General features: G+C 46.6%; 1 protein-coding gene across 1 annotated transcript in view; it reads right to left on the bottom strand.

The window, feature by feature from the left end:
• LOC119397658 (uncharacterized) overlaps positions 1-1,783 on the bottom strand; it is a 48,568-nt gene extending 46,785 nt beyond the window's left edge. Inside the window, exon 1 of the mRNA XM_037665085.2 lies at positions 1,627-1,783. The gene's annotated coding sequence lies outside the window, so the exon portion shown is untranslated. The remainder of the gene's footprint in view (positions 1-1,626) is intronic.
• Between the last annotated feature and the right edge of the window lie 18,466 nt (positions 1,784-20,249).

Genomic DNA, 20,249 nt, shown 5'->3' with positions numbered 1-20,249 from the left:
AAAAGAAGAAAAGGAACAAGAAAAACATGGCTTTCGCCTTACGGGTCGTCTTAGACGAACGCATAAGGGACCGGTGAATTTCTCAGTCAAAGGTCAACTTTGACTCTTCGCAGTCTTCGCAGCAGCGACTAGCATATCACCTTGTATCGACCACTGCTCTCCATAAAAAGAGCCGATAACGTCATGCAAGTATCTGACCTTAGCGCAGATTAACTCACTGAGCTGCAGTTTGTTGGCCGGATGACACAAATTAAATCGATTGGACGAGAAAAACGGCAGCTTGCCGCAGAAAAATTTAAGAAAAAAAAAACAAAAAAAAAAACAGAGGGATCTAGTAATGAAGCTAAACTTCTGAAAATGAGTCAGACGAATGACGAATACGGTGAGAACGTCAAATTTTGCTTGTTTTATTGCAGCTGCCTGCTATCATAACTATCGTTCGCACAGAACACGATGACGAAAATCGGGCTGGTTGGGGAGCCGGAGAGGAAGACGAGAACTGAGCGGTCCTGTGCGCCAGAAATCTCCGATACAGCACTTTGCGACAGCCTGTCATATTATATAATACCCACTGATAACGCAGCGTTTGTAACAATTCTCATAAGTGGCAACTTTCATCACGATATGTTCAGCTCGCAAACGTTGAGTCACATCTCAACCATACCAACCTGCGAAATGCAGATGCGCATTTCTGGCAGCAACTTTAAACCGTTTCACGTAATTTCTGCGTAGAAATTGTTTTATAAAGCAACAAGCTATATGTGACTGTGTTTTAGCTGGTGAACACGCGGTTAAGAGAAAGCAAAACTTCGCCATTTGAAAGAATCCTGCGTGTAGCGCCTGAATGAACCGATATCAAACGATACAGGAACAAGCAGCTACTGCGAAGACACCCTTTCTTTTTTTCTTTTTTTTTTTCTAGAGCTTTTGCGTACGCGTAAATACGTGCGGAGGCGCCAAGTAAAAACATTCTTCGTTTTTCCCCCATTAGCTGTCGAAACTTGTGCTGGCGAAATGAAATAAGTTATAATGCAGCTCTTGGTGTAATTAAACCTTGCTCTGTATTTCTGGCAGCGGTGCTATGCGCGCGCGTGAAGCACAGACGCCTGCGGCGCGAAGCACGAACTGTAGCGGATCCGTCGCTGGCTGCTGCTGCTGCTGCTGGATGGCCTGAAATGATGACAGTTACGCTAGGCCAAACTTTCGATGTAAGCAGCCTCCATGACGCCATACTAGCACGCTCGCGAGTTCACTTTGGGCTCACGGCGAAATAGAACAGATCAACACCGTTCAATCTGCAGGCGCCGCGCTCTGCTGACGTATAGTCTTCAACTGACTGAACATAGAAGACTTTTTTTTTTTGGGGGGGGGGGGGCAGGATGACGGTGCTAATACCTTAGTTTAATGTCGCCGCGTCGCGACATCAAACCAAGTACAAGGCACCACGGACGGGTGTCAAGGGGGCGAGTCGAATGAGTGCGTCTCCGCCGCTCCTAACGGTATATACATACACATATGCGCGCTTGCGAAGAAGCTCGGACGAGGCGAGCACGAGAAGTTCCCGTGCAAAGGCCGGGCGAACAATGCTACTGACTGCAAGCGACGGCAGAGGAGACAATGACATACCCGAGCATCGGCGTGCGTCCGCCGCCGCAACGCTGGCTGCGCCGCTACGATATCCGCGCACCGCCGACCTGCCAAGTCCCGGCGCAGCGATCGCGCGCTCGGCCCAGGCAGTCGGCGTCGCTGCACCGCTGCGGCGCTGTATAGAGAACTACCTTGCCGGCAGGGGGAATTCTTCTTCGCGGCGGACGATAAGATAGCGTGTTTTCGGTGAACCTCGCTCAATGCTGGGGCGATAAAGCGGGAGGAAGCCGCCGGCGGGCGTTCCCCGGCGGCGACGAGCAATTTACGAGCTTTGTTCTCTCCGGGGCTTCTTTAATAAAGATCTGCGAAGTGGACATAGTGGCTCCCCGTAGAATGCAAGGTCGTACGTTCAATAGGTAGAAAATGGGAGCTGATTGCAGGTGGAGAGCAGACCGGGTTCTTCGCGCGAGACTACAGGTGGTTGGTCACCATAGCGTAATTAAGCATGCCGCCACCCGCTGGCCAAACCTGAGCGAGGCACGCATACTACGCGATGTGTGTTCTCCGTGCCCAGAGTGTGGCCCCAGTGGACGCAGTGGCGTCGTCTCCTAAGTTGAGACACCGATGCAAGGAGTGTAGACACGTCGGCGGCTGATTAAGAGAATACGACGGGCGATGGCCTAATCAAAGTGCCCCACGTACGAGTGCTTTAGCAAGCGTGTTTATCTAACGAGGTTACTTAGAACGAAAGATAGAGCGAGAGAAAAAGAGGCGATACCGTGCCATGAAGTCATTTTCCTGGTGATTGAAGATTTGGTTCGAGAACGAAATCGTAGTAACTACAAAAGCATGCAGAGGAATAATTCAGTACTTGCGAGCGTCAGTAGAACCTCTTGTAGCGCTCGTAAAACGAAGGACTCAGAAATTGTAGGATCCATAGAAAATAGAGCGTTGACATCATCACCAACATGATCCACTTGAGCGTGTGAAACAGGTCCATGCTGCGCACATACCTGGGATAGAGGACATGATTACGCGCGTTTCCCTGGGTTTCCTATAAAAGGCAAAGCAACTTTGGCGTTAAAGACGCCTTTTAATTGTCGTTTCAGTGGTTATATATTGGTCATTTAAGTGTGCAGTACAGTGGGAAGGCCGAATAAGAAACTGAGTGCACAAATGTGCGACGTGAGCGACATTGGGTTATTTCAAGCATTTGTGCTCTACAGCAAATTTGGCTACGGAAAAGGCATTAACCCGAGGCCGTACAGCTACCAATATTCTTAGCGACTATAATTATTTTTCGCAAACTGCTTACTAGTTGAGTATAGTTTTGTCGTTGTATTTTTCACCTCTAATTCAGCTTCGCTACGGCACTACACTCACATTTTTATAGAGTCGTAGAAATAGCGCATTGTTTGAGGGAAAAAAAAGAAATAGAAACGAAGAAACTCACAGCGACAAGTCACTTTTACTTGCCAATGGGCAACGTGATCTGAATAATTGAGAACTAACTGATGAATCGAATTATAGCAGCGTAAAAGTATAAGTGAATCGGAAAAATCATTAGATAATTGCTCACGGGATCGGCGCACGTAATGCGGCTACTGAATACTATTTGCAGAAACTACGAGCAACTGTTGCGCGGCACCTGACCGTATACCTCTGGGTTAGCGCAGGAAAGACCAGCACCGGCTAGACCTCGACAGGTACCTGCTTTCTGTGGCGTCTCTATACGCGAGCTCTTATAACGACCCGGAGGAAGCCATACAAGGGGCGTCGTTCCGAGGCATCGGAAAGGTTTCAGGCTGTTAAGACTGCAGCGGTTGCCGCTAAGCCGTCTTCGATCGCATAGCGCGGCCGTATACGCATGCAGAGTCGCAGCGCGTGTATTACGACGTCGAGCGCGCTTCCTCTAGCGCACGTGGCAACGACCCCAGTCGGGAACACAGAGAAACAGAAAGAAAGTGAGTGCATAATTATAAGATGACTACATCTCCTCGTTTTCTATATATTTCAATAAAAAACAAATATAAGCTGCGTGCAACACAGTAGATGACCTTGTGCTCCTTGTCGGCCTTTTTCTTGGATCTGCATTAATCGAAAGCATTGAAAAACGACCAAAATAATAAATTGTTCTGTCCTCCAGAGATTTTTCTGGCCCCACAAGTACCGTGGACGCCATAGGCGTATCTACCGGGGGGGGGGGGGGGGGGGGGGGGGGGGGGGCAAGGGGGGCGCAAGCCCCACCACTGAGAAAAGTTAGGGGGGCGGAGCTTCCACACTTTCGACAGTGGTCACTGTCGGCTGCACACTGGGAAACCATGGCCTGAGGCAAACTTTTACTTCTACACAGCAATCACTTATTATATAATGAATTTTGTCCTGCGCTTCTGCTGTGGAGAATGTCGCCAGTGTGTCACGACCACGCACTGTAGGTTCTCTGCGGTGCAGGCCGCCTATGGGACGCTTTGCGCTACATCATTACAGAGAAGGCTGAGTAGGGGCTCTTAACGTTAGAGCACTCTGTCATGACGTTATTATGCTCTGCCTGGCCTGAAATTTACATAATCGATGACGCAAATACGGGAAGGAACCAGTAGACGTTTCATGGACCGATCAAACGTTCTTCCTGTGAAATTCATTTTCAGTCATAGGAAAGGAATAGCATCACCGCTGCTCTATATCCAATTTGCTATGAGTCGATGAGTGTGTAGAACTGTTGAATGTTTTAACGCCATAGCGTTAAAGAGCCGGTGTCGCAGAAATTTCGATGTCGGCTTCTGCATCATTGCTTGTGAGCGAAAAGACATCATTGTTCGTGACCAGAAAATCGCCATGGATGCAAATAATAAAAAAAATGATATACCAAGGTGGAATCGAACCTCGGTCATCGGCGTGACAAAAGAGGTGTTCCAACATAGAACCACGCCACTGCTTGGAACTGTACTGAAAGTGACGTTCCTGCTTCACAAACCTACGCGTCCTGTGTACAGGCGTCACAGTACGAGATGTAATATCGCAGTAAAACGTGCTGAAAGCGTACTACATTGCTACCGGGAGTAACAGGATGTGAATTGCATAAAGAGTTGGTGGTTTAAAGCCGGCCACTAATTACAAAAGGCACACACATTACTGCGCATATTCCCTTACGAACACATTACAAAGGGAACACACATTAGTGCGCGCTCTCTTACACACACGTAGTGGGTATATGAATAAAAGTTCTGTTGAAGAGGTGTGTGTGTGTGTGTGTGTGTGTGTGTGTGTGTGTGTGTGTGTGTGTGTGTGTGTGTGTGTGTGTGTGTGTGTGTGTGTGTGTGTGTGTGTGTGTGTGCGTGTGTGTGTGCGTGTGAGAACATAATGACAAGCGAAACAGAGCGCGATGAGGATGGGGCCGGATATCGCTATCGCGTTCAACCATTAAAGGCGAGCTTAAGCGTTCCGCATTTTTTGGGCCGCATTGGGGGAGCTAAAGAATTAGCAGTAGAGCACCAAATCGGGCTAGTTGGTTAAGATTCATTATGGCGGATAAAGCTGCGCTAAAAACACAAAGACATCTGCGCGAGTCCTGTTTTCCTCGTCTTTGTCTTTGTGTTTTTAGCGCAGTTTTAGTAGCTAAAGAATGTTTCCGCTTGAGTTTCCGATTAATCTGCTTCGCCTTGCCTACGTGTTTAGATCATGGTTTAGATTAATCTAAAATCACATAGGCGCAATGTGATGGCCGTGCGGTGGCCCAGGGTCCGTAAAGCGTCCAAACTCACTCGCCCAATAAAGTTTTTCCTTCCTTGGCCTTCATTATCATATGGTAGCTTGCAGCGATCGCGGCGGCTCGGAACAAGGCGAGGAATAAGGCAGTGGACTCGAGTACATTGGGAAGCCCAGTTTTCAAGCTTGTCCTGCACCTTGATCTATATACCGACCAGGGAAATGCTCAAGGTCCACGGTTTCCTGGACTAATAATTGTTGGGATTTAACGTCTCAAAATAACGATATCATTGTGAAAGACCCCGTAGTGCAGGGCTCTGGTAATTTCGACCACATGGGGTTCGTTAACGTGCACCTAAATTTAAGCACACGCGCCTCAAACATTTTCACCTCAATCGAAAGTGCGGCCGCCGCAGCCGGGATTCGATCTCGTGACCTGGCTTTTCAGGACTAAGGAGGCTGAATTGAGAGCCGGGCTAGTTGGTCTTGAATCATATCGAATTGACTTGTACAAGGCAAAATACAACTCGGACAGCAAAGAAGTACACACGCGCAACGCTGTTTATTTCTCTACTTCTCTTCCTTTTTCTCAGCAAGGATGAGTTCACAGAATTGTACACGTGCACGAAAACTCAACATGGTCATACTACAAAAAAAAATATTTATTATACTCATATGAATCCATGTCGCCAGCTGCTATAAGTAGCCGCTGCCAATGTGATCGGCGGGCAGCCTTCTTGAGTTACATTCAGGATGAGTCACTGTCCGGCTATTCCAAAAAAAATTTAGGTATTGTTCAGCATAAGTAATGCGCTGTTTAGTGTGCGCACGTCATTTTAACGCCATGAGATTTCACAGATTGTGACGTCGCGTAACAAGCACGCGATTTTAATAAATAATAATAATAATAATATCTAGGGTTAACGTCCCAAGACCACGATATGCAGAAGGGTTTCTTGAAGGGCCAGTTGGTACATGATACTGAGGGGAACAGCGCAAAATAACGGGACGGAGTGTCGTGTGTTCAATCTTTCTCCGTCCCGTTTTTTCTTTTTTTTTTTGCGCTGTTCCCCTCAGTACCACGATATGATTATGAGAGATGCCGTAGTTGAGGGCTCTGGAAATTTCGACCACCGGGGGTTCTTTAACGTGCAGCTATATCTGGGCACACGGGCCTCAAACATTTTCGCCTCCATCGAAAATTCAGCCGCCGCGGCCGAGATTCGATCCCGCGACCTTCGGGTCAGCAGTCGAGCGCCATAACCACTAGACCACCGTGGCTTTTTTATTGCGATAGCAATTATATGGGCAGTCTCGGCTGGAAAATGTCCGTCCACGTCGCCGTCATTCACCGTATATATATATATATATATATATATATATATATATATATATATATATATAAAGGTCACAAAGAAAAATAATTAAGAAATTCTTTCCGACGCGCGGAATCGAACGGGCGACCTCTCGCTTTGCAGCCCGCCGCGTTAGACGTTAGGCCACGACAGCACCGTCTCTCAGCCTGCTAACGGCGAGCTATTTATATACACCATGTAATTCACCATGCTTTCTTAGTGGCCACATAGATGGCGCGACGTGCGCGCGTGTTGCGCGCTTTAAAGATCGTCGCCCCGCCCCTGCGAACGCCGTTGCTGTTCGCTCTACAGGGCGTCGTCGCTTTCGTGCGCTTATCTCAAGAAAAGAAGAGGCGGCCGGTGGGGTGCTTCGCTTCGCTCGCTGCAGCGGGCGCGTTTGCGAAAGGAGCGTGCTGTTCAAACAGAAATAAGTAACAACTGTGACAATTAGTTCACGCTCGTCTTGTGTGTACCTGTTCGTTTGTTTCGTGCGTCCTGCTTTATGTTTGAGCAGTGCGCTTCAAGTGTCGAGCTGTGACGCATTAGTTCGCGCTCGTCCTGTGTGCGTTCTTTTCGTGCGTCCTTTGGTCTCGAGCGATGGGCTGGCAATTTTGAGCTGCTTTCCGTTCTTCGCGTTACATTACAATTTATTGCTATCGCAATCATTGCTTCGCCGTTGCGGCGAAACTGTGACTTTTTCTTATTTTTTCTTTATTACACGAGACCACCGTGGCGGGGCAACACGCGATTTTAACGCACACCGAAAATTTTTGACGAACGGCGAAAAACCAATGACCAAAAATATGCCGTATTGAAAATAGCGTACTTTCTTATTTCTTATGTAGTCGTCTTATATATGTCATTGCGCAAAGGACAATTTTGGGGTCATTTGTTGCATCGCGTTACGAGCAGGTGCACTGTGTGACCCAGAAAATATCGACCAATCATAAACAGCTAACGAATAATGCGAAAGAAAAAATGCAGGGTATTTTTACGTTATAATCACCCATTTTTTTTTTCAAGTAAAATTTGTGCTTACATCGTTTGCATAGGCGTATTTACTTGGAGGGGCCGGAGGGCCTTCCAAGCAAAGTAGAAAACAGCGCAATACAACGAAGACAAAGACCAAACAGGACCAGTACTGTTCAGCGCCCTGTTTGGTTTTTCTTGTCTTCTATTAATGCGCTGTGTTCTGCTATGAAGTTCGCACGCTCCAAGCAAAGCTGCAAATACAAATACGATTAGTATAAAGAATGTACTACGCCCCTAGTGCCACAAAACCTTACTTAAAAAGAACTTGAGGTTGACACGTTAACATTTATAGTAATATAATAATATTACTAATACTAACAATGCGCCAGAAACACTATTTGGACTAGGAATGAAGGAAAGAAGTGTTAATTTTAAGGGCTCGTTTTCTTTTTTATACACAATATTAATGAGCACTAACAGACAATAAAGCCAAGGAAAGTCTGTTAGTGCTCATTGTTGTCTGTTAGTGCTCATTAATATTTCGACTAGGAGCAAACAAGGCAAAATATAAGATACGCGAACCTCAATATCTGCAAGAAAGTGTAGTACTAAAGACGGAAAAGAAAATGTTCAGTTTCAGTTCAGTTCAGTGTTCAGACGGAAAAGAAAATGCCTACACTAAAAAACGCAATTATTAGTGAGCAGCTTCTGTACGTTAACGAAATTGCATTGAATGATACAAATATATACTACAGGGGAGGCCGCCATCGGCATAATTGTATTTATGCATAAAGTTCTGTCGGGCCTAGCTGGTACATAGCTCTTTTTTTTAAGATGAAAACGTCGATCAGCGCAAACCCGGATGGACCACAAGGAATAGATTAGACAAGCACTGGCGCTGTGCTTGTCTCATCTATTCTTTGTGGTCCGTCCTGGTTTGCGCTGAAGTTTCCATCAAGCATAAAGTTGTGTTGGTATTGTATAAAAAGCGTTGCTTGCAATACTATTACATGTAGCACATACATGTATGGTTGCCCCAGTGTATGCTACGTAGAACTGACTGTACTTTTTATGTGATGTTATTGAACAGTGCAAACCAAATTCTATCTCTGTAGAGAAGAATCACACGAAATTTAGTGCCAATGAAGATATCTTTTCTCTCTCTCTCTCTCTCTCTCTCTCTCTATATATATATATATATATATATATATATATATATATATATATATATAGAGAGAGAGAGAGAGAGAGAGAGAGAGAGACACACATATATATATATATATATATATATGTGTGTGTGTGTGTGTGTGTGTGTGTGTGTGTGTGTGTGTGTGTGTGTGTGTGTGTGTGTGTGTGTGTGTGTGTGTGTGTGTGTGTGTGTGTGTGTGTGTGTGTGTTTGTGCGGCGGACGGAGTGAGGGAGGCCAGCCCGCCACTCGCGAACAAGTTGGTACGCCACTGGTGGACACTTATGGAGGCAGATAAAGCTGCGCTCCTAGCAGCTTCGTTCCTTTTTTCAAAGCCTGCACCTGGAAACGGTACGCGCGTCGTGTACGAGGCGCCGTCATATTGTTACGAGTACTTGTTTTCTTTTCATCGTGACCGTGCGTGACGTGCTAAAACTAAATGCCGTCATTCGGCGCAGACCAAGCTAGATATCATGGGAACTTTCACTATCGTTTTTGCATGTTCGGATAAGATGGCGGACACGAGTAGCTGAGTTTAGTCTGGAACTTGATAACGCTGGAATCTTCGATCATGCGTGCATAAAAGCCGACGTGCTTCACCGACGATCAGATTGTTCGACGGTCGACGGCTATACTCGCCGCTATCGTTGTATTGTGATTGTTGCTCGCCTGTACAGTGAGTGTTACTTCATTTTCTGCGCACAATATTGCCCCATAAAGAGTTTCGTATTTGACAGTCAGACTGCGGCCTTCTTCACCGTCGTAACCACGTGACAGTATAGAAGAAGGCTACTTTCTCGTTACACAGAATAAAACACGCCAAATTCGAACACCATCATTCATGCGATTGCCAGAGCCCCACGTCAATTCGGGGCATGTACTGGTGTACATGATCGATTGAATGTCTTTTGTAAGACGCTCACAAAGTTTGAGGACCCTAGTGACAGCTTTCCAGCTCCGTGCGTACATTATCCAGGAAGTTTCGGTATCACCTCAGACGTGCCTTGGCCCCGCCACGGTGGTCTAGTGGTTATGGCGCTCGACTGCTGACCCGAAGGTCGCGGGATCGAATCCCGGCCGCGGCGGCCGCATTTTCGATGGAGGCGAAAATGTTTGAGGCCCGTGTACTTAGATTTGGGTGCACGTTAAAGAACCCCAGGTGGTCGAAATTTCCGGAGCCCTCCACTACGGCGTCTCTCATAATCATATCTTGGTTTTCAATTCAATTCAATTCAATTCAGTTTATTCCGACATCACAGGAGACATTACAAAAGTCACAACAGTGATGCTGTGGGGCGAAAGCAAAAAGCCATTAAGGCTTGACGAAGGCTTTCGCACCATTTGACAACATAGCAACAGCAGCAAGAGATCATCAGTTATTATACAATATCAAAACATGTACTTCAAATTCATGCCGATTTGCATTTTATTAACACGTTGAAAAACATTTACAGAACGGAGCAGTATAAATGGTTTATTGTAAGAAACTGTTTAAGGTTAGTGGCAGTAAGTAGCTCATCATCTGGCGACCATAGTTAGTACGTGTGTAAGGAATTTTCCAGTCATCGGTGGCTCGTGTGCTATAGGGGCAGGTATAGGGTGTCAAACGCGCTAAATCAGTAAGAAAAGAGTCGTGATTCTTTCGGGAAGTACGATATCGCTTCATTAAAATTGTATTGTATATCTCAGGCATTGGTTGTAAATTAAGGGCTTCGAAAATGGTTTTGGAATGTTCATCGCGAGGAACACCTGTAATTATGCGCACAGCCTTTTTCTGTAATCTATATATTCGGCCTAAGTTCGGCCTAAGTTGGGACGTTAAACCCCAGATATTATTATTATCAGACGTGCCTTGCAAGCGAGCGCCGCATGCAAACCGTGAGGTTCACCTGCGAACTTTCGGAATCCCGGGACCCGCAACAAAGAGGGAAAAACATTCGTCTGGGTGGCGTAGAACAATGTAAGGAGGAAAGAAACGCATAACGAGAATAGGTATACGTTTAATGGGAAGAGCGTCCACTTTGGCACCACTTTACTCATATGGAAGGCTTAACACGTGAAATAAAAATGTGAGAGCAACAGAGAACAAAACGCAAGTGTGTTTTTGCAGAAGCTATCATAGTGAACAGGGAAATACACAAAATTACCAGTCGGACTGATAATATACAGCAATGCTTCGTATACCCCTCATGAGTAGGTGAGCAATGAAGTCGTAGTCAGTGGTCGGGTGTGTAGCTGCAGCAACAAGGAACGGTCGCATATGTGTAACAAAAAAGAATATGGTCAATAGTATCTTCGCAGCTACAGTTGCGTCTTTTCTTTTTGCGCGGCCTAAGCTCTCTTCGGCGTTGTCAAACTTTTCGAGTGGCAGTTGGCGTTCTCTGCTAGTCAAGAAAGAAAGAGAGTACGTGCGAGGAACAACTAGAACGCGTAAAAGTGATCGTGAGCCACGTGCCCCTCCGGCTTGGTGAAAAAGCTCATTCTACGAACAACAAACACTGCCATGGACAGCTCACTCAAATTTTGTAGTACGCAGCATGTAGAGTTTACCAGCGAAGCGTGCAGTTGCCCCTTTCTCAAGCACCCTCTCTTCATACAGAGCCCCGTCCTCAACTATGTAAGCCTCTGAGCGCAATTTGCGGGGTGTGACGTCCAAAAGCAACCCATGTGGACGCTATGAGAGAAACAGTGGATGGACTGCGAAGCAAAGCACCAAGTTCTACCATATCCAAGTTCTAGTTGGTATTCTATCAGCCCCGAGAGGTTTGGTGTTTCTGTGATCGCTTTTGACTTGTCTCAAGCTTCAGATGAATAACGGAAACAGCAGCGATGTTGTTTCAGGTAAATAAAAAAAACCGTATATTCCTGTATACACCATCGCCAACCATGCCCGCGCTCCGCCGTTACATACTTCAAAAGCGGTGATCAGGTTGCCTTGTTGTGTCACGCTGCTCAGTTCGAGGATGCGGGTTCGACTCCCGGTCACGGCGGCTGCTTTCTGATGGGAGCGATATGCAAGGATATTCGTGTACTTAGAAGTGCAGATTAAAGAATCCCAGGCGGTCAAAATTAATACGGTGTGCCTCATATCATATCATGGTTTTGACACATAAAACACCCTATTTGCGTTGTGCTCGGGCGATTCCTTTAGGACATATGATGGTTCCGCCTCCAAAAGTTTTATTTTTCATCGGACGCATCCGCGTATCTGCAGACAGCCTTTCTGGCGGTGTGAAAAGCCTGTTATTCGCCCATAAACGAATGCAATGCCAAGTCTCGCGAAATACCTCGGCAGCGGTAGATAATACCGCCCCAGCTACAGTGTCAGTTTTGCTTGTCTACTCGCTCACTTAATTTGCGGTTTCGTTTAGGGGTGTGCGAATATTCGAAAGTTTCGAATATTCGTCGAATATTACAATCGAAATATTCGTATTCGATTCGAAAATCGTGTATTCGAAAAGTTTCGAATATTCGAAAAATTCGAATATGCGATTCGATTATCATGCATAAAATAACTCGTCTTCCACATTTCTGCTGCGTTCGTATAGCTAAACACGTTACCGAGAGGAGCGATAAACATCGTATAAGCACACGGAGGCACGATATCTGCCTGCGACGAGCGCCCCAATACGTATGATTTATTGCTGGTGCATCTCCGACGTGCAGCGCTGTTGGCGATAATGTAACCGTACATTTTCAATATTATGCGGTCGTAACGTGCCGCACTACCACTCGTTCACTATGCGGGACCACTTCTGAAGAAAGACAGTGACCCACGTGACTGGTGGTGGACTGTAGGCACCTTCAGATACCCCAGTCTGGCAAAGCTTTGCCCCGTGTAACTGCCTACACCAGCCACTTCTGTTCCAAGCGAGCATGCCTTTTCAGTGGCAGGGGGGGGGGGGGGGTTGTCTCTGTTAGAAGGGAGCGCCAGCTGCCTGATTATGTGGAGCAACTCATATTTCTTCATGATAACATCCCCTCGGTACGTGGCACTGATACAGCGTCGGCCAGCAAGTGGGGCTCCGCTCTGAGGAGTGCGGACATTCAGTCACAACTTTGGGCTGTCCAGAGGGCCCACGATGCGGCGGTAGGTCTCGGCCTGACTGTCCCGTCGTGGGAGCGGCCCGCCGCGTGCTAAGGCACACGCCTCCGGACTTTGTTAATAAAGTTATTCCAATCCAATCCAACATCTAGTCATTACTTTCATTGTGCCGTGATATTTGCTTGTGTTGTGGTGTGCTTTGTGCTAGCCTGGACATTGTGTTCTGGAGATAGCACTGTGTGTTGTGTTGCCAGTCCGGCTGTTAATGTTTTTTTTTTTTTTTTCAAATAGCTACATGTTAAATAAAATATTGTTACTGTGGAGGCATTTTTCCGTTGATATTCGATATTCGATTCGATATTCGAAGGTGAATATTCGTATTCGATTCGTATTCGAAAAATTTGATATTCGCACACCCCTAGTTTCGTTTCACGGTTTTCTCACATTAGGTTTAGTGCTCCTGTCTACTGCATGAAACCAATTGATGTTAATTGCTGAACCCTCTTGCTGTCAGCTTGTCGATTCGTGCGGCATCGTAGCAGCTGTGCTTTCAGACCCGTATGTACTGCAATTTAGATAACCAGCTCGTAAATTAGTTTTGCTTGCAGTTCGTTACCCCTGAGAACCATCAACCGGTATGTGGACAAGGCGTGTGCCTTGGCGGAAAGGCGGAGTTGGGCGGGTCGTGTAGAGCATGGGACAGAGACCCAGCGACATATCAGGGCAAAATAAAGAGGCTGAAGGGGAGAAAAGAACTGTGGCGGATAGTAGAGGGATTAGACAGAGCAATGAGATTGCAATATTACGGAGGCGCAGGACAGGGTCGGCTGAAGCACGTCAGCGGATAATAGGGGATCGCTCTGGGTGCCGTCACTCTGCAGCTGGATTAATCATGACGATGGCAACGACGACGACGAGAACCACGCAGACTGTTTACGGCTCTGCCACCACCGTCTTCTAACGAGGCGCTGTCGGCGGCTATGTCATGCCGAGCCAGCAACATTTGTTGGAACACAAGGCAAACACGTATATACTTCCACTTCAGCGTGACGGGAACAGAAAACAATGTTGTTTGCGAGGGGTGTTCGTCATCTCGCTGTCTGCAGTGTGACAATGCCCTGAGAGCGCGCCGAAATAACGATTAAGGACATAGATATGATCTTCTGCTGCATAAATACACTCCAGCTGGAACTGAGGCCATATATTCAATGATTACACATATATACAGCACACCTCGGACGGATATATATCCATAGCACAGACCGGTTGGGGTGCAGCCACCGTCATGATTATCACATGCACCAGACCCTTCACCATAATGCGATGAAAAGTGGTTTGGAATGAACAGCGCACATCAAGTTGCACCCCGGTTAAAACCCACCCTCGCTGCCTGTCTTCCTCTTTGTTACTATATATAGTCGGTTACAACCAAAGAATAAATGTGAGCTTCGCCCACAACCGTCGCTCTCCCACCGAAAGAGAATTCGTATAGAGACACATTTGTTCATTTCCATGACGTCCAGCACCTTTCGCGTACTTCAGGTAGGCGATTTGTTCATACAGACACATGTTTGTGTCGCTGGTCTTCACTTGAAAACTTGAACTTCTCGCTAAATTTCAGCGAAGATTCCGACGCAACTGCTGAGCCAAACGTAATATTTTAGGTAGGGACGATTTTAATTCTTAGTATGCGTCGCGTTTACGTTAGCAGCCAAGAAGTACTGAAGATGTGAGCAGAAACCACCCTAGCACGACTGTCTTGCACGGATGAATGGCAGGCGCGCCGCAGTTCTGGGGGCGGAGCTTGTATTTATTAGGTTGCAACCGACTATAGATGTCTCGTGATGTCTCGTACTACAAGATTTATTGCGACGGGCTTCAAGCTCTACCGCCTTTGATAAGGGACACCAGGGCGGAGCAATTGCCGGCGGCGTTTCCAAGGCTAGATCCACCTGCAAATAGCAATACTCCTACTCCTCTTATCGCTTATCAGCAAAAGGAGCTTACACTTGTTCTCGCGCGGCATCGCTGTAAGGGTAATATAAGGTGTTCGTATACAAAGTACCACAAAACGAATAAAGTATTCACGTTGATCATTCTTGCTACTCATGAATTACTTCGCCTTACATGTAACGCATTCTTCAAAGCTTGCAAATTTCTAAATGCATTCAGGGCCCACAAATCGAAAGTAAAATTGCCCATAGAGTGCATTTCGCTTACATGTGGACACACTTGCTTGGCGAACTCTTCCAGTGCGCTGAGGAAAGCGCACGGCTGAAATCAGCGTAAAATTAGGAACAGTTTCGACCAAACTGCGCATCAGTGACAGAGACAGCTTATCTCCGGCAAACCGCCATTAGTCGACCCTGTTTTGTTGGTCTTCACTCGTTTTGTGCCTCGAGATGAGAGGCGCTGTTGAAAGGGAAGTAAATCGGTGACGTCTTGCTCTCCGCTTACGTGTTTTGCGTATACGTAGCTGGGGTCGCGCAGGTGACACGGGCAATTATATTGAAGTGCGCAAGCAAATAGTGACACCGACTTAAACACCATACGGCGCCTTCTGAATGCTTCGAAATAATGCCTCTATCGCCGCGAAAAGGAAATGGCTGCGTGCTAACCGTACATCGTTTATTATTTTTTAGACATTGCAGCTATTTCTTATCAAACGGCTACGACCAAAAGGCAGCCGTCGTCTTCGTAGACGAACTATAGTAAAACCTCGGTGATACGATCACGGCTCGTACGAATTTCGGGGTGATACGAATTTTTCTGTGGTCCCGGCCAAGGCCCATTAGCCTGCAATGTATTGGAGTACGGTTGTTGCGAACCGATTTGCACCCCGCAACGTTTGATACGAACGTACGCTAGCGCACAGGTATGAACAGGTGCTGCCCGCGCTGTCGCGGAAGGCACGGCAGTCACGCGCGGGTGCGGGCATGCGCGCTGCGCGACCATCAACGGTGCGTCGTTGCCTCCGAGATAGTGCGCGCGAATCTTGGAGGCCCTTATGCGCTTTCGCGTTTAGATTACAGATGACGTTGGCGTCGTGTTTTTTTTTTTTTTCCCCCGACGCGTTGACGCGTGCTCCTGTGCTCGAGGCAGCAGCGTGTTTGCACTGTGTTAACACGTGCCTGCCACGTCGATGCAAGCCATGTCCCCGCAATCAGACGTTCTATGAAACAAGACTGAAACTTGGGTTGCGGGTCTGTCATGATGTTCCATTAAAGGTGGACGAAGGCCCCAAGAGACGAAGCGGACGGTCTTTGCGAAGGAGCTTGGCCTCTATCTATCGTCTGCAAAGCGCTTCTTAAGTCACTTTCGCCGCTGTACTCTGATGTCATGCAGAAAAGCGTAGTAAGATTAGGAAGGGGCTACTAGCGGTCACGGGGCACAACACATCTGGTTCATTAATTACACACACGCGCATGCACCGTATATTTCGGAGTACAAGTATGATCATTGACGTCTAAAAACTTTACTGGCAATCATTCAGAGCTGTTCATGACGCCGCTGCGGCCCTGAGAAACAGTAAATCAAAACGTATGCCAACTTTCTTTTGTCGCATACTAATTTCCCCTGTTTTCCGGTGATACGAATTTCGGATGATACAAATATTTTTAGTAACCCCGCGAGATTCGTATCATCGAGGTTTTACTGTATACGTCCAGGCGGAAGTACCTCGCCGTTTCTAAAGTTACATTGAAAAGACTAATTAACAATAGCTCGGTAAATATCTTATTAATTATCAACTTTTTAATATCAAGTTGATATTGAAAAGTTGTAGGGTGTCACAATTTATGGAAGCCCCATTTTTTTAGATATCGATACAATCGCACATAATTGAGATATTCGTCATTTTTAGGTCTCCGATCCAGACAACATGGAAATCGAGCGCGTCGGGAGTGCTCGATTTCGTTGTTGTCTAGATCGGAAAGCCGGCCGCTCTGTTAGGTCAGACCAAAACGCCCTGTGACGAGGAAGGGACGAAGTTTGAGTGAAGGCACGTCGCAGCACAACATGGTCAGGGAAAACGGCAAGTCGTCTGAAATACACAGGCGGGTCCCCTCGGAGAGCCGGTGACCTTGACGCGAAACGCGCCGTGACGAAAAAAAATTTGGGCAGCTATGCACTAGTGCTACGAAGACTGAGAAAACAGCGGAGCTGGCGGCCTTCCTCTCCTCCTTTCCCTCCTCCTCACCCTCTCGTCATCGCTCCTCACCCTCACTTTCCTTTCCCACCCCTTGCTATACTATACGATGCACCTCTGTGCTATGCTTTACCCTCTGCCCTCCACCTCACCCACATCACTCCTCCTGACCATCACACCACTTTCCCGCCCCCTTGCAATACTATACTATACAAGGCTATGCTATGGTTTACCCTCTCCCCTCCTCATTTCCCTCCTCCTCACCCTCACTACACCCTCTTAGAGCACTGCACGGGCTCGGGCCTGCCCGGAAACCCGAGCCCGGCCCGGCCCGTGGGCCGGGCCGGGCCGGGTAAAGTAGTTCTCACGGCGGGCCCGGGACGGGCCCGGGCCTGAATTCCGGGCTTAGGGCCGGGCCCGGGTTTGAGGTGGCGGGCTCGGGTCGGGCCGGGCTTGGACTTTGCTGGGTTCTTAAATGGACACTATAGTGAAGAACTGAATCGGTTTAGACTGATAAAGTGAAGTCTAAGAACTCGTATGTCATTCATTTCACCATCATAAGTTTATTATCAGACGAGAAAATCAAGATCAAAAGTACACTTTTTAAATTTCGTGCCTAAATCTTCGAGCGTGACGCCACGGATTTCAAACTGTATTTGTCGTATTTGGGCATATTGGCTCTATAAAATTTCCTAAAACTTCGTATGTTAAGTCTATGGCCCCCTCAGAGGTCAATGTACTTCATTTTTAGTGATTAGGAACTACGTAGGCCCCAATAACGCCGTCAGAATCTAAAATGTCACGGTGTCTGCTGCGCGAACCTAAAGGGGGCGTCGCCACCCGCATTTACCTTTTTGCGCATTTTCTCACTTACCAAGAGTCTTGTCGCGGCGAGCGTGGTGATTTAGGAATTGCTAAAGGGTAATTTACTGATAATAGAGAAATTGTTTTTGCTTTCTTGTAGCCCTTCATGTTTCCACATACGTTGTGCATGCATATATATATATATATATATATATATATATATATATATGTTTCACTTTTTCTCTCGAAAAAAAACGCTTTTTTATGTGGGGTAAGCTATTTACAGAAATTTTATTAGAGACAAGTACTGAACTTCTTGTGCTCCTTGCATATGGGGCTACTTGATTTATCTTGAACGGGCGAGCTAAAAGTAGATATACCAGGTGCTTATATAGTTAACATGTCGTTATTCTGTGCTTTATTTGCATTCGTTATGATTTTATATCCCAAATGTTATTCTGTAATCGCCGTAATAAATGTAATATAATAAACAGTGCTGGGCAGTATCGAAGATACATGTACCTTAGATACTATCTTAGATACTCTATGGGTATCTTGTATTTGTATCGCCATACGTCTCGAAAAACGAGTATCTGTATCTGTATTTCCGATACATTCGATAATGTATCGTGTATCTTAAGATACAAGATACTTCTATCGCAACACAACCGTGCAAAACAATAATCGCTGGCCAAGCTCCGCTTCTCAAGCTGGTACTGGTGCCACTAAGCCATCTGAATAAGTCTAAGGGCAGTGACGTTATTTTATTTTTACGCCATAGTCATCCAGTGAGGGCAGAATATGATGAAGACAAGCGCGCGGACGTGTACACCGAGCCCACGTACCTTTTGTTTTCTCGATTTTTTTTCTTCTTGGTTGCGCCGAAGCCGCGACACTTGCTCTTAATCACTGTCCTGCGCCGCGTGCTCCACAGCGTGCGGCGTCTATTCGCCGCGAGAACGGGCTACAGGTGGCAGCACCATCGCCGCGCTAGTGTGGATAGGCGGTTGTCGGCACGTATACAAGCGCACACAACAGCGCTTCGTTGTAAGCTATTTGACCCGATTTCCGGGAAAACAAAATGCGTTGACTGCAGCTTTCTGGTAATATGTGCGCTCTTCATTCCCGAATTAATGCACGAAGCGCGCCGAACGGTATTATTACTTGTGAGAGAAGCGCATCCTGCCAACGAAGGGGTTGCTCACCTTCGGCAACAGTCGGCGTTTTCGCAATAGAGGACGTTTTCTTGTTTTGTTTTTACGTGTTTAGCTTGTGTTCCACCTACTACGCACTGTTGTGGCGCGACTGAATTAAGTATTTACTTCTTGTTCATCTGGATACCCCACAACAAAAAGAAAGCCCGTATTCCTGCACGATGAGTTCAAATAGCACTTCGTGCCCTGCGTATTAAAATATTCATCCGCATTCCTTATTCATTTCTCCATGAAATGTAGGACAGTTTATAGGCTTACCGAGGAAAACTACGTGGCTGACCGTGCTTTAGCGCTACGGAGACGTTTAACACGCACACGCTTTTTTTTTATTCCAGTATTAATACACAAAGGTAACTGTACATCACGGAACTTTCTTCGATCGATTACTTGCACTACAGTGATGGAACAAATGCCCGGTTACTTCACGGGACCAAAGTACGTTTTTTCATGCTAATAATATCCGCTGCCTTCCGTCAATCTATAACAACACAACGCAAGCGCTCAAGATAATGTAAAGAAAAAAAGATGGGGTTTCGCGTGAAATTACTACGACATAAATGTAAAGTATGCCGTTTGGATTCATTTTGACCATCAGGGCTCTTTAACGCGTACCTTAATCTAAGTACACGGGTATTTTTGTATAAATTTCGCCACAAGTTAAAATTGCGCAAGGCAACTCAGTTTTGCGATTTCCGTGTCATTCAATTTTCTGTTCTTTTTAGCGGACAATTTAAGTACTGAAGTGTCAGACGTGACTTGACAGAAATATTTCTCTGTAGTGGGGCGAGGACCGTACGCAACTAAAGCTCGTCGCGTAACCTATAAACGACAGTCCCGAAGTTATACACCTAACCACAACGCGCAAGTGCATGAGAGCCTTTTTTTACCACCGAGCCGCTAAAAGGCTATATTCACATGAGATTTAATACTTCTCATCATTAGGACAACGCTAAGTGCCCTCTGCAATGCGCTTGAACCACAGAGCGGCACCTACACTGATATGACTCTCGTAAACGGATGGTACGACGACCACACACAGCACTCTCGACAAGTGCACTCACTGATCTTATTACAGTGGATATACAACCTATCAAGGCCAAATGCTTCTTTACATCGTGTTAGGCATACGTACGAGCGATTAAAGTTGCACTAACGCAACGGAACAAACCGCCTTTTGAGGACCTGCATGACGTACGCGCACATGCAAACACAACGTGGCTAGCAGACGACGCAT

This window comes from Rhipicephalus sanguineus, chromosome 1, assembly GCF_013339695.2.
Source record: "Rhipicephalus sanguineus isolate Rsan-2018 chromosome 1, BIME_Rsan_1.4, whole genome shotgun sequence".
Lineage (NCBI taxonomy): Eukaryota > Metazoa > Arthropoda > Arachnida > Ixodida > Ixodidae > Rhipicephalus > Rhipicephalus sanguineus.
The sequence above is the reverse complement of the archived record's forward strand: the minus strand, read 5'-3'. Positions and strand labels throughout refer to the sequence as shown.